At 51.8% G+C, this 13,990-nt stretch overlaps 1 protein-coding gene across 3 annotated transcripts in view; it reads left to right on the top strand.

Annotated features, from left to right (window-relative positions):
* The window catches only part of Kiaa1671 (KIAA1671 ortholog), a 146,793-nt gene that overhangs the window by 14,877 nt on the left and 117,926 nt on the right, over positions 1-13,990 (top strand). For all 3 annotated transcript variants that reach the window (XM_076922415.1, XM_076922417.1, XM_076922416.1), the window contains exon 2: positions 13,715-13,861. The gene's annotated coding sequence lies outside the window, so the exon portion shown is untranslated. The remainder of the gene's footprint in view (positions 1-13,714; positions 13,862-13,990) is intronic.

Genomic DNA, 13,990 nt, shown 5'->3' with positions numbered 1-13,990 from the left:
TTTCCCTTTGTGTATGTTTTATGTATTTGTGTGTGTGTGTGTGTGTGTGTGTGTGTGCACATATGCCATAGATAGATGTTGGGTGTCTTCCCTGATGGCCCTCCTCCTTAATGGGTGACTCAGTCTCTCCCTGATAGGCTGGGCCGGCAGGCTAGCTGTGAACCAGGTGACTTCAGGAATGGGTGGTCAACTTTGTCACTGTTGGCCTTGGCTTCTGGCCATGGGCTCGATCCCATGTTCTTCCCTAGCTGCTCTGGCAGTCAGACACTGAACCTGCCCCCTCTGACCCAGCGGGGGAAACTGAGGGTCCAGTTACACAGCTGATGTCATGAGGCAGAACCCAGGTCCCACTCTGACCACACAGCCACACCCTGCCGGCAGCCTGTCCCTCAGGCTCCTGACGTTGAAGGACTGGCCCAGTTCACTCCTGCTGGTTAGCGGCTGAGCAGTTTAGACTTTGGGACTTTGCAATTTTGTAACAAGCATGAGCAGCGTTCGGGCAGGTATCTCTCTATACTTTACTTCCTCCTCTCAGTGGTTCCCGGTGTCTTAGGGTTAGTTACTGTTGTGATGAGACACCAGGACCAACACAACATGGAGAAGAATAGGTTTATTTGTTTATACTTCTATATGACTGTTCCTGGAAGGAAGTTAAGACAAGAATTCACACAGGACAGGAACCTGGAGGCAGGAGCTGATGCAGAGGCCATGGAGGGGTGCTGCTTACTGGCTTGCTCCTCATGGCTTGCTCAGCCTGCTTTCTTATAGAACCCAGGGCCACCAGCCCAGGGATGACTCCACCCATCATGGGCTGAGCTGTCCCCCCATCAATCACTCATCAAGAAAATGCCCTACAGGCTTGCCTACAGTGGGTCTTTTCTCAGTTGAGACTCCCTTCTCTCAATGACTTTAGTTTATGTCATGTTGACATAAAACTACCCAGCTCATCCAGTCACTGAGGAATCCAGGTGCCACGTCCAAACAGTTCTCTTAAAGGGAACAGGGACTTTCCTGGTACCATTTCCTCATAGCAGTGACAGGGTGCCCCTGACTCTCCTGTCTCTCGCTGCCTGGAGCTGCACTTTTTGTTGGGAATTTGGGACCTTGACTTGGAGAGTGGAGTAGGGACTGGGCCCCCACAGGAGGCCAGTGGCCCTAGGACGCCAGATTATTTTGCTCAGATGGATGTGTTCTGCAAGAAGCTGTGTTTGATGGTGAAGCTGCTGTTGTGGGTATTTACTGGAGAGGAGCAAGGTCTTGGATTGAAGAACACACTGTGTCTGTGTTCACACAGTCTCCTCTCTGTCATGATCCACTGTACTGGCTGGTTTTGTGTGTCCACTTGACACAAGCTGGAGTCATCACAGAGAAAGAAGCTTCCGTTGAGGCAATGCCTCCATGAGACCCAGCTGTAAAGCATTTTCTCAATTAGTGATCAAGGGTGGAAGGGCCCCTTGTGGGTGGCACCATCCCTGGGCTGGTGGTCTTGGGTTCTATAAGAAAACAAGCTGAGCAAGCCATGGGGAGCAAGCTAGTAAGTAACATCCCTCCATGGCCTCTGCATCAGCTCCAGCTTCCTGACCTGCTTGAGTTCCCGTCCTGACTTCCTTTGGTGATGAACAGCAGTGTGCAAAGTGTAAGCTGAATTAACCCTTTCCTCCCCAACTTGCTTCTTGGTCATGATGTTTGTGCAGGAATAGAAACCCTGACCGAGACATCCACCTTCCTTTGCGTGTCCACATGCTGACCAGGCCTGTCACATCTATGTTCCTGGCTCCTGTCACATGGTAGGAGACTCACATGTAAACATTGCTGTATGCTTTTTCTGTTTATGATTCAGAAGCCTTTGGACAGCTGTGGACACCCAGGCTGGGGAAGGCCTTCACAGCGAACTGTAACTGGACTTTTGGATATTTTATTGGGTTCTTATACATACCACCCTTCTCCACCCCAATCCTTTCCAACCCCTCAACACTAGGCAGGTGAGAAAGAAGGTTGAAGCGGGAAGGGGCCGCAGACCTTGTTGGACTGCTTCCTGCTGATTAGGGGCATTGGGTTCCTTGGGGCAATGCCAATTTTTGTGGTCAGTATGTCTCCAACCAGTAATCCAGCAAACAGCAAATGCAACATCAGGAGCCAGCAGCTACCGCCGCCTCCTCTCTGGGCTCTGGTTTTCTTCATACCCTCTTAAGAGTCCCCAGAATTCCAAGCATGAACTATCTTCAGCTAGTAAAATCACGCCCCTGCCAGAGCATGAGACAAATCATAGTCGGCTGCTGTGGGCAGTTTGAAGCAGCCCTGTATCCCACACCTGCGATCAAAACAAAAACATAACCTTTTTTTTTTAGAAAAAAGAAAGAAAGGAAGGAAGGAAGGAAGGAAGGAAGGAAGGAAGGAAGAAAAGAAACCAAACTTTTCACTATCATGAGGTATCACCGGCAGCTCCCTCAGTACATCTTCCTCCCTCTCTGCCTCCCCAGAGGCCCACAGCCCTGGAACAGGTTGGATTTGCCACTCTTAAGCAGGTCTGTAACTTCATTCTTTCCTACTCTGGAACTACTGTGGAGTCCTTAGAGAGTGAGGCATTCCCATAGAGCCCCAAATTCTCCTACACACTGGGTGCAAACCCCGTCCCCTCCCTCCACCAGCCCCAGCTGCCTCTTCTCCCAGCTCCTGCTCTTAACCTCAAGACATCTGCTTCTTCCTTGTCCGCCATCTCCAATCTCCCAGGCCACAGGGCTGTGCTGTCACCCCCTCCCTGGAGCCTTCCTTGATCACTATCTGTGAGGGACTTTGCTCTCTTCCCCTCCTCACTGGAGGACACCTTCATCTTGGCCTGCCCCAAGTCCATCACTTATCTGAGCCACACCCCGATCTCTGAATGCCGTCTGAACTTGACTTTTGGGTTCATTACTAAAGGTGGACTCAGCTAAGTTGGTGAATGTGAAGTTCAGCCAGGGTAAGTGGATGTGTGACCCATGTCGGTTGGCCGTCAGCATGTTGTGCTTCGTTTAGCAGAGGTGACACCGTGGGGTGACTGGTGTTTCCGACCAGTTCCTCAGTGAGTCAACGGTCCTGGGAAATGGGGTGTCATAGTTCTGCCCCAGAGGCATGTGACTCAGGCATCAACCAGGTTGAATTGGTATATCTGGTACCAGGATGGTGCACCAGTGAGCAGCTTGCCTGTGAGGTTCCTGCAGGTTACCTGTGCTGGGGACAGTGTCAGGGAACTTTTGGACAGGACACTGTATGGCCCTCCAACACCGGGGAAATCTGGGTTTCTGGTGCTCAGTTGCCAAGAGGACAGTGTCTGCCGTGTCAGAGCGTGTGGGTGGAGTTGGCAGCCTAGGCCAGGCCAGGGTAGGTGTTTGCAACTGCTGCAGACTCTGGAGTCTGGTGAGCCGGCCACCTTTCCTGCTGTGACCTAAGCCAGGTACTGCTCTTCCTGGGCTGCAGGGTTTGGTGGGAGCCAGGTCTCCTGGGAGCTTTTCTGAACCACTACTTCCTTGGGTTTACCACCCGAGGACACATTTTATAACCAGTGCCTGCTTGCTGTCTGTACTCTGGCAAACCTACCTTCCTCTCAGGTGAGGTGAGAGGCACACGAGGTCTCAGCTTGACCCCATGAGGACTTCTGCAGCCTTGGGGAGCCTCTGTCTGCAGCCTATGCACCTCTTTGTCCCACAGAAGCTGATCGATGGTTATGGGGTGCCTTGGTTTGGGGGTTTGTGACTGCATGGGTGTCTCAGGCAGTGGCTCGCTGCTTCCCAGCAGCGAGGGAACAAAGTCAGGGCAGGTCACCCGCCATGGAGAAGACGCAGATCCTGAGCCAGAGTATGGCTTCTGCTGAGCACACCCCAGCCACTGTGAAAAGGGAAGACTCTGATTTGAACCTTGGAGCTTGGGGACTGTCCACCTACGTCATGCCCTAAAATGGTGACCCCCCCTCACGTGCTAGCTGGGAGTGTGCCTAAGTGCCACCTCTGCTGTCCCCTCTGTCCTGATGACCCTCACCTTAGGCTCTACACCAGTCCCAGGGAGAGAAGCTTTCCAGAGTCCCTACCTAATACTCGGGGCACCGCTCTTGACTGTTGGTGGTTATCCAGACCAGCAAGTCTCCTGGAAACCAGAGCTTTGGAGTGTCCCAGTTCCCCGAGTCCAGGGGTGAGTGTGGGTAGTTTGCAGGCAGGTCTGTTAGGTGACTGGAGACACCATGTAGGAGGTTAGGAGCTAAAACCGGCCTTGTTACGGAAAGGCACACATCCAGAGTTCTCTCCACGGGAGGGGGAAGGGAGGCATCCATAATCCAGCTCCCTCCGTTACTGGAGTAAGGTTATATCGTGGCAATGTGTCTTTCCCAGGACCCTGGCAGTTAGCGTCATTACAGAGGCCCACCTGCCTCAAAGGCTGCTGGGAAAAGTGAACTTTGGTTGGCAAGGTGTTTTGTGGAGCCTCTGCTTTGATAATTCAGAAGGATGTTTCTCGTGGAATTCCAAAAGTCGAAGTAAACCAAAACAAGGGTGGACGGCTCACACTCTTGCCTCCTGCCCTGGAGATGACTGATCCACACAGCACCTGCTGATCTCTCTGACACGGGCTGAAAACACAGGCATACCCATCACTCCAGTCCCTCTGTTTGGATCTGCGTTTCGGTGACCAGCTGCACCTACACGTTTAAAAGATTGATTTGGGGCTAGGAGGTGGCTCGGTAGAGGAGATGCTTGCTGTGCAGGCACGAGGCTCTGAGTTCGAGGCTCCTGTGTGAGAGCTAGGTGGGCGTGACCACCTCACCTCACAAGCTGGCTAGGAGGCTCTAGGTTCAGAGAGAGGCCCTGCCTCAGTATGTAAGTGGACAGAGATTGAAAGAAACACCTGACACTAAACTTGTGCACCCACACGCATGTGCACTCATATGTGCACCCACACCTATGTGCACCCACACCTATGTGCACTCACACATGTGCACTTACACACGTGCACCAACACACATGTGCACTCACATATGTGCACCCACACGCATGTGCACTCACACATGTGCACTCACACACATGTGCACCCACATGCACGTGAGCATGCAAACCACACGCATACACCTGCAAAAGAAAAAAAAAAAGATGACCGTCACACGTATGGATGGTACAGTCACAGGGTTCAAGGTGGAACAAGTCCGGGAACAAGTCCACAGTACAGGTGAGACCAGGCCCCTCCCACCCCACCCGCTGCACCTCACCCCAGCGGACAAACTGGAAACTTGTTTTTAATTATGTTTTTCACTTTTCTCTGAGATGCCTCGAGGCTCCCGAGGCTCCCGGGAGCTAAAGTGTAAAGGACTCCATTACACTCATTGCGAGTCATTACCCGCCAATTAGCCCGTCCCCAGTGAATCCCTTAGGGGTGGTTGAGCCGCCTCTGCTCGCTGAAGGGTAATTTGGCTCCTCTGCCGGCCGGTTGATAAAGTGGGCTTGCGAGCTGAGGGGACAGACTAAACCCCAGCTCTGCTTGTGTTTCCTCGGGCCTTGGAGCCACGCTGAACCAGCTCTAGAGACTTTTCTTTTGCCTCAGAGCTCAGTCCTGGCTAGTTTTATGTTAACTTGACTTGTGAGCTGGAGTCCCCTGAGAGGAAGGAGCCTCAATTGAGAAAATGCCTCCTCAGTAAGATCTGGCTGTGGGCAAACCTGTAGGGCATTTTTATAACTAGTGATTGATGAGGGAGGGCCCCGCCCATTGTGGGCGGGGCCATCCCTGGGCTGGTGGTCCTGGGTTCTATAAGAAAACAGGCTGAGCAAGGAAGGCATGGGGAGCGACCCAGTAAGCAGCACCCCTCCATGGCCTCTGCATCAGCTCCTGCCTCCAGGTTCCTGCCCTGTGTGAGTTTCTGCCCTGACTTCCTTCAGTGATGGACTGTGGTGTGGAAGTGTAAGACAGATTAACCCTTTCCTCCCCTACTTGCTTTGCTCACAGCGTTTATCACAGTAAGAGACACTAAGACAAACGTTGGTACCAGGGTGTTGCTATGGCAGACCTGACCATGTTTTGGGGAGGTTTGTGTAAGAACTTTGGGATTTGGGGTTAGAAAAGCCGTTGAGTGTTGAGAGCTCCGGTCACATCTGCCTGTTTTATTCAGAGTGGAAGTCTCCCTCCAAGCTACTTTACCTTCCTCTGTCCTTGCTCTTGAGTCAACCCAGGGTCACATGCAGTTCCAGACTGAGAGAGCTCAGCCTCTGGTTTGGGGCCTTCCTGATAGCCCACGTTTGCCTTGTTGTCTCTGTGATACACGTACTTTTTTTTTTTTTTTTTTTTTTAACATTAAACAAAGGGTGAGTTTCAGCCATTCCTCCTGAACGATTATCTTTTTACTTATTTCATTTTAACTTTTTTACTTTTTAAAAAGTTCAGTACAATTATTTTAAAAGGAACATTTTAGAAAAACAAAACTAAAATTAACAACAACAAACCCCCCCCCCCCAAAAAAAAAAAAAAAACTCTATTGCAAACCCCAAAGCAGCCTGGCTTTTCTTCAAGAATAATAATCTTTCTTCAGCAATAATAATCAAGTGTGCTGAAAATCCAGGGGGTATTTTACAGTTTCAACCGTGATAGCTGGCGGCAGCCAGGGCAGCCGAGGGTCAGAGCGAGGGCTGTTTTCTGTGTGTCCGTTTGGTGATAAGCACAAGGACAGAGTAGCAGAGCCACGTGGGCACCAGGCTGTGTCGGTCTCTGGCACTTCCGAAAGTCATCGGGCTTCCAGTGGCCGTGGAAAGGGTCCGTGGTCTGAGTGGGGTATGATGGAACAGCGGCCTTGCGAGAGACACACCCTCGGCCTTGTTCCTGAGCCGGCTCCGGTTGGATGCATTGAGAACTGGGTCTCACGTGGGCCTCCTCTAGGAGATGTGTACTGTAGTTCAGTTGCTGTAAAAGGCCTGTTTAGGTGTGTGGAGATGATGCAGGATAAAGAGCTGTCCCTGGAAAGACACAATGCATTTGGGGGTCGGGGGCTTGTTTATGAATGGGATGCTCTCTTCTAGGGAGAGAGGGGGCATGAAAACCTCCCAAGGGGGCTGGGCCATTTTGTCCTGTCAGAGGAAGCTATCCTTAAGCCTAGCGAGGACTTGCTTGTGTGTAGGCGGTTCTTGGGCCAGCATCAGCTAATTCTTCCAGACTGCCTGCTTGGGAGGGGATTACTGTTTTCTCTGCTGTGTAAAATGGCTTCCCCAACTTCCTGTGGAGAGTACAGTGTGCCGACGTTCAGAGTTGTCGTGGATTGTTGAGTTGGGCCCTGGGGTGGAGTCCTCTCTGCTCTGATGCTGTCTTTGTTCACGCCTCTCTCTCCCTGGCCATGCCAGGCCTGCACAGCCTCTGGGCTGCTCCCGGCCAACTCCCTTCTCTCTGAGCACTGTCCAGGCCCTTGGGAACCACCTAGTCACATCTGTGATAATGGCCTTTAAGTGAAGTAGGGGAGATTCTGGGGAGGTGAGGCCGGCCAGGCTCCAGTGCCCACCAGCTGTGCTTGTTGGGCTCGCTTCAGGGGAGTGGCTGCAAACCCTGACCTCCAGCTGGGAGGTCAGCATGGAAAGCCTTTCCCTGGGAATCATTGTGCAAACTCGGAAGGCTTAGTGAGCGGCTCACACCCTCCGACTCAGCCTGCTGTCTTCTGGGCAAGATTCCCCAGGGAAAATAATTACCTGTGGGTATTCGCTGCATTGTTGGGCTTAACTTCTGACACAGGATCGCTTGCTGGCCAGGAACTCCCCAAGTGGGCAATGGTGGCCAGTTATAAGAGTGTGGCACCAGCAGTCCAGCTTTTCTTCTGGTTCTAGGGTCCTTGTGTGTGCAAGGACTTAACTGACTGAGACATTGCCGCTGTTCTGTTTCTCAAAGGGCCTAGGGCTAGCTAGGGCTCGGATTATCATATAAGGGGATACCTTTAGACATGCATTAGAGAAGCACCAGGAAGTGCTATGTAAGGTGTCAGAGCTGGACACACTGGTAACATACCATGACATTAGAAAAAATAAAACAATTTAAATCCTACCATGTGTGGTGGCATAAACCTGTCTCAGCATTTGAGAGGCCGAGGCAGGAGGATTGCCTTGAATTTGAGGCTAACTAACTAGGGCTGGATAACAAGACCCTATCTCAAAAAGCCAGAACCAACCCAACAACTGACAGATTGGTTCCTAGACAGCAGTGTGAACTGGCACCGTCTGGTGTGTGCCAGGCTCCTGTTCTTACTGGGGATGCCCACTGGTTATGTTGGCTGTTGGCAGAAATGCCATGTGGCCTTTGGGTCTCCATGCTAGGGTTTAAGACTGTTAAATGTTTTCCCGTGGGCCTGTGAGGTGGGTCAGCAGGTCAAATCACTTGCTGCACAAGCCTGACAACCTGAGTCTGAGTCCCGGGTTCCATGGTAGGAGAGGGAAGAGTCCCGAGAGGTTTCCTGGAGCCTCCATGTGAATGTTATGACATGCGTGTGCACACTCTCATGCATGGATACCGTAAAAGACAAACCAGACTTGGAGGGCTGAGGATACAGCTTGACCAATAGAATGCTTACCTGACACAGGGAAGGTTCCCCCACCCCCACCACCGTTTGATCTGCAGGATGGGGTAAATTGGATATGATGTCATGGTAGAGTCCAGGAGAGCAGGAACAAATCAGAGGCTATGTGAGACTCTTGTCTCCAAAAGCAAAAATTTGAAACCTTCTGTTGTCTGGTTAGCGGTTTCACAGTTATCTGGTGGAACTGAAAGACGGTTCGGAGAGAAGCTGGCTGCAGCCGGAAATATCACCACAGCCATGGACGCAGTCATGGTCTTGGAGACCCAGTGTTTGAGGGGACCCCGGTATGCACATTAGAGTAGTTTGTTCTATATCGGATGGCAGTGTCTTTTTTTTCCTCCCCTCTGGGTCACGTGATGAGCTGTCAGTCAGAGTCACAGACAGTGGCTCCTAAAAGAGGTCTCAGGGTCTGGGCTCAATAAAACTTTATTTACAAAGCCAGGCAGAGGATGAATTACAGCTTCCAAGCTGTAATTTGCCAATTATCCCAACCTGGAGAAAACAAGAGGGGACGAAGGCTGCTTGATGACTGGGTTCTCCAGTGGCTACATTGTCCCAAAATAGCACAAATTGTAGGAAGGAATCGCCCATGGGATTGAAAAGGCGGATGTTTGCTTGGGGGGAGGGGGGGGATGAACTGTAACACTCTTTAGATGCACAGCTGGCCTGGGGGTCTGACGGTTTGCATCAGCCTCCGAGGGGGCTGTGGCAAACAGTCCTGCTCTGCTCGTCACTGGGGGACACTTGTGAACATCCTCAAACCCTTTATGCCCGTTGCCCCTGTAACTCTTGTGGATGTGACTGTGGGCTGAAGGCCCAGGGCAGCTGGAGAAAAAGTACTTGGGGCTGCAGCCAGAGGGGAAGCAAGGATGGAGTACCTCTGTCTGGGAGATTAAGAACTCCATCCAGGATCCAGGAAGCTAGCTTGTGCTGGGGAAGTGCCTGCCCAGGGAGCAGAGGTTGACACAGAATCCTTGAGCCTCCAGCTGAGTCTGGGAGGCAGAACCCATCAAGGGTCCTGGATACTACCTCTCAGGTCAGAGGCCAGAGGCAAGGAGAGAGTGGCTTGGGTCACAGAGAAGAGCCCAGGGGGCAGGTCCTGTCTGGAGAGAAGATAAGACTGGGACAGGGACAGACAGATACAGACCCTACGGTTATCAAAGGTCCAGCTAGGGCCAACACACTGGAGGAAGAAGGTCAGATGTTGCCAGAGGCCAGGGCAGGGGCTGGGACGTCATTTGCTTTTAGGAGTGTGTTCTTTGGGAAGATGTTTCCAAGCCAGGCTCTAGCAGACAGTCCTTAAGACAGACGAACTTGTGGTTCCTCAGCTGTCCCACCGAGCAGGAGATGCGTGCTTTCGGAAGCCCCGCTTTACATTTTGATCCACTCTTTGCCTGGGGTGGGGGTGTATGGACCATATCTCCCAGCAGCTTCAGCAAGCCACAGGACGCAGCCAGCTTGGGGTCAAGAGAAGAAGCAAGCAGTGTGTTCAGAACATGACACGAGCTGGCTTGACCTGGAGCAGTCTCACATTGGAGGACAAGAGAAGCTTGGCTGTGATGCTGAGTGGTAGGCCAGGTGATACTTCAGGGCCCCCTCTCCAATCTGGGCTTGTCTCGAATTCACAGTTTTCCTGTCTCAGTCTCCCAAGAGCTGGCATGACAGGCGTGTGCCTGTGCGCAGTGCAGAGCCGAATCTGAATCTCAAACATGGGGCCTCTCGTGTGCTAGGCAGGCACTCTTGTCACTGTCTGTATCCCCAGCCCTGCCTGTCCTATTGAATGTCCACCGCTGGGTCCTCAGCCCCTGCCCCAGAGTAGGTTTCATTGTGGGGACCGAGGAGAGAATGTATACATTCTAGTGGTGTCTGATCAGTGACTGTGCTCTGGTCACCTGGGGTCTGCGGTAGGACATGTCTGTGTGCCTTGCAGCTTGGCTCTGTGGAGAGGATGTCAGTCAGTCTCTTCTTGGCTATTCCCACAGTAAGGGGAATGCTCAGGTGGCTTTGAAGATCCAGGGACCGAGGTCATGTAGCAGAAGAGGTCCTAGCCCACGTCCCTCGGCAGATGGTGGCATTCCCAGGACTCGGGCACTGGTACAGCACAGCGAATGGCTGGCATCCAGATCCATTTGAAGGCGTCGTGACGCAGCTGGCGTGCTGAATCAAGTCTGTGAGCTGAGCTCTAGCTAGACTTGGGGCTGGCCTGATCCCTGCTCTCTCTCCCCGTGCAGCTAGCTAGCCTCCCGGCTCCCAGGGGACGATCCCTGTCCTCTGCCTGTTTCGCACCATTTCCATGATCATGTATGAATCGTGAATCGTATTTCTGCGCGTGTATGAATGGGGGGGAGGGGCTAGAAGAACCCATATCTAGTATGGGTAAGACCTGAGTTCAACTCTTGGTCTCATAAAATCTACCAATTAAGTAACACACACACACACACACACACACACACACACACACACACACACCCCAGACCTGGCTCAGTCTGTTTCCTTCCTTTCTCTAAGGACCTGTTAGCTACCTGGCCAACATGCTGTGTCAATTCTACACTTATACGCAGCAAGCAAGGCCACCCAGGAATAAATAGCAACCAGTTCCGTGTGAGCGGGCTTCTGCGGAGTTCTGGAAGAGACTGCCGTCTCAAATCAGGCTTAGCATATGCGATGCGTTCGGAGTTGGGTTTTAAAAAGCATCTAAATGGGTTCCTTGCCATTTACAACAGGTTCAGTGGAAACCAGAGAATCCTGGGCTTCTAACATCGGTGTGTGTGTGTGTGTGTGTGTGTGTGTGTGTGTGTGTGTGTGTGATGATTTAGGAACCCCACCCCCACTCCCTACTGTGGTTTTAGAGTTTTGGCTCATGATCTGCTCACTAAGACTTTGATTCCCTGGTACAAGTGTGCGTGCGTGTGTGTGTGTGTGTGTGTGTGTGTGTGTGTGTGTGAAATGGTGATTGTGAACCAACATGCTTGCCTTCGCCATTCACCCACCCTCACTTGCATCTGCGTCGTGGCCTCTGGGGTGGGCACATTTGTACACCATCGATCCCAGCTCAGCAGTGCCCTGGTGACACTCTATTCAACCCATGAAGAAGCTAACTCTGTCTACACGTTCTATCATGTTGGCACAGCTATGAGATGACTGTGACCACCGTAGGTGAGTGTGGTGTCCACTCTAGGGAGGTTGCCCATGGGTTATCCAGTCTGACAGTGGGGTTCCTCGTCTGCTAGTGTGTAGATGGGTAATGCAGCTCCAAGGTCCCTGACCGCTACGAGGATTCAGATCACTCATTGTTGTGAGATTGTGAGCACCCGGATTTAGCCAGCTTCTCAGCGGGGACCAGGGTCACTTACTGCCTTCATGTATTCCGTCAGCAAGTATTTATACATCGAGCGACTGTCCACTCCATGCTGTTACGTGATAGGCCGTTGTGCGGGGCATGCCATGTCCTGCAAGCTTGCCTGTGAACAGTGAGGAGCGTGTCCCAGACAGTGTGGCTGTCCAGCAGCAGGTCCTGTGGGCTTCTGGTATCTGTGGTGTTCTGTGAGCACACGTGAGGAGCCAGGCATGTTTGAACTGCAGCCCAAAGGGTGGGCCCAGGGTTTGCATCTGTGTGTGAGCAAGAGGCACATTCCACAGATACAGCCCGCGTGTGCAAAGGCCCTGCGGAGGCTTTTGGGAGCCTCTGGCGGGTTCAGTGTGTGGATGCCAATGAATAGGAGAGAAAGTGAGTGAGTCGGCCGAAACCTTTTGGTTTGTCTTTGAGAAAGGGTCTCAAGTAGCCAGGCTGGCCTTACATGCCTGGGTTTTTTGGCCCCACGTCCTCCATACTGGGATGATAGGTGTGCACCAGCACACATAGCCGCAGACACCTTGAGGACTCAGTGGCTACCTCCATAGGTTGAGAGCGTTAGCCAAAAGGCACCAGTGCTCTTTGGGCGGCAGAGCTTCGCCTGTACCCTGTTCATAGGCTCCCATCCCGTTAAACTGTTAAATTCCTCCTATGCAGTGTTACAGCTGCTTGTGTGTGCTTGGGTATATGGGTATGTACCTGGGTGTTTGTAGTCACTAATGAGCGTGCGTGTGAGTGTGTCAGGATATATGTGCATGAGTGTGAGTGTGTGTTCATGAATGTATGTATGTTCGTGAATGTGTGTGTGTTCATGAATGTGTGCATGAATGTGTGTGTGCGTGAATGTGTCTGTGTGTGTGTGAATGTATGTGTGCGCGTGAATGTGTCTGTGTGTGTGCATGAATGCGTGTTCGTGAATGTATGTGTGTTCATGAATGTGTGGATGTGTGTGCGCGCTTGTGAATATGTGTGTGTGCATGAATGTGTATGTGTGTGAATGAATGTGTGTTTGTGTGTGCATGAGTGTGTGTATTCATGAATGTGTGTGTGTTCGTGAATGTGTGTGTTCGTGAATGTGTCTGTGTGAATGTGTGTGTGTGAATGTGTGTGCATGAATGTATGTGTGTGCGTGAGTGTGTCTGTGTGTGTGCATGAATGTGTGTTCGTGAATGTGTGTGTGTTCGTGAATGTGTTTGTGAATGTGTGTGTGTTCATGAATGTGTGAATGTGAGTGTACGCTCGTGAATGTGTGTGTGTGCTCGTGAATGTGTGTGTGTGCATGAATGTGTATGTGTGTGAATGAATGTGTTTTTGTGTGTGCATGAATGTGTATGTATGCATGAATGTGTGTGTGTGCATGAATGTGTATGTGTGTGAATGAATGTGTGTTTGTGTGTGCATGAATGTGTGTGTCTGCATGAATGTGTGTGTGCATGAATGTGTATGTATGTGCGTGAATGTGTTTGTGTGCATGAATATGTGTGTGTGTGCACATGAACGTGTGCTCATATGTGTCTATGCATGGGTGTGTCACACACAAAACTGAGTCCCATAGTTGCAAGGGTCTCTAGTTCGTGGTGCACACAGTAGGTGCTCAGTAAATATTCGTCTGGCGCGCAGGGGAGGGGTTTATCTACGTGGACCCAGCGCTCTATGCACACTGCATGAATATATAAAGCTGAAAGGCGTGTGAGCCTCAGAGCCGGAGGAGACGCCAGCGGATGCAGTTGGAACCCGAAAGCTTTTGCACCGTCTGTGCGGAAGGAACTCCGGAACCAAGCTGTCCTTCTGTGTCTCCCCAGCCCTGCAGAGACCGCCTGTGGGTGCAGCCGCCTTCTCCCCGCTGCTTCTACCATAGGTGTGAGTGGATAGCCCGTTCACCATGAGCTGTGACCCCGCTGGCATTCCCACGTGGCCCCGTGGCCCTCGTCCAGGACCTTTCAGCTTGGGTGAGTGGGTACTGAGCTGGGGGCTGGGTGTCTGGAAGATGGGGTTTCCAGGGAATTTTCTGTCTGTCCTTTGCATCCTGTCCTTGTCTTGGCTGGGTGTGAGTTGCAGAATGGGGGCTTTGAGAGACC

Source organism: Arvicanthis niloticus, chromosome 24 (genome assembly GCF_011762505.2).
Source record: "Arvicanthis niloticus isolate mArvNil1 chromosome 24, mArvNil1.pat.X, whole genome shotgun sequence".
Lineage (NCBI taxonomy): Eukaryota > Metazoa > Chordata > Mammalia > Rodentia > Muridae > Arvicanthis > Arvicanthis niloticus.
This window is presented reverse-complemented; position numbering and strand designations above follow the sequence as displayed.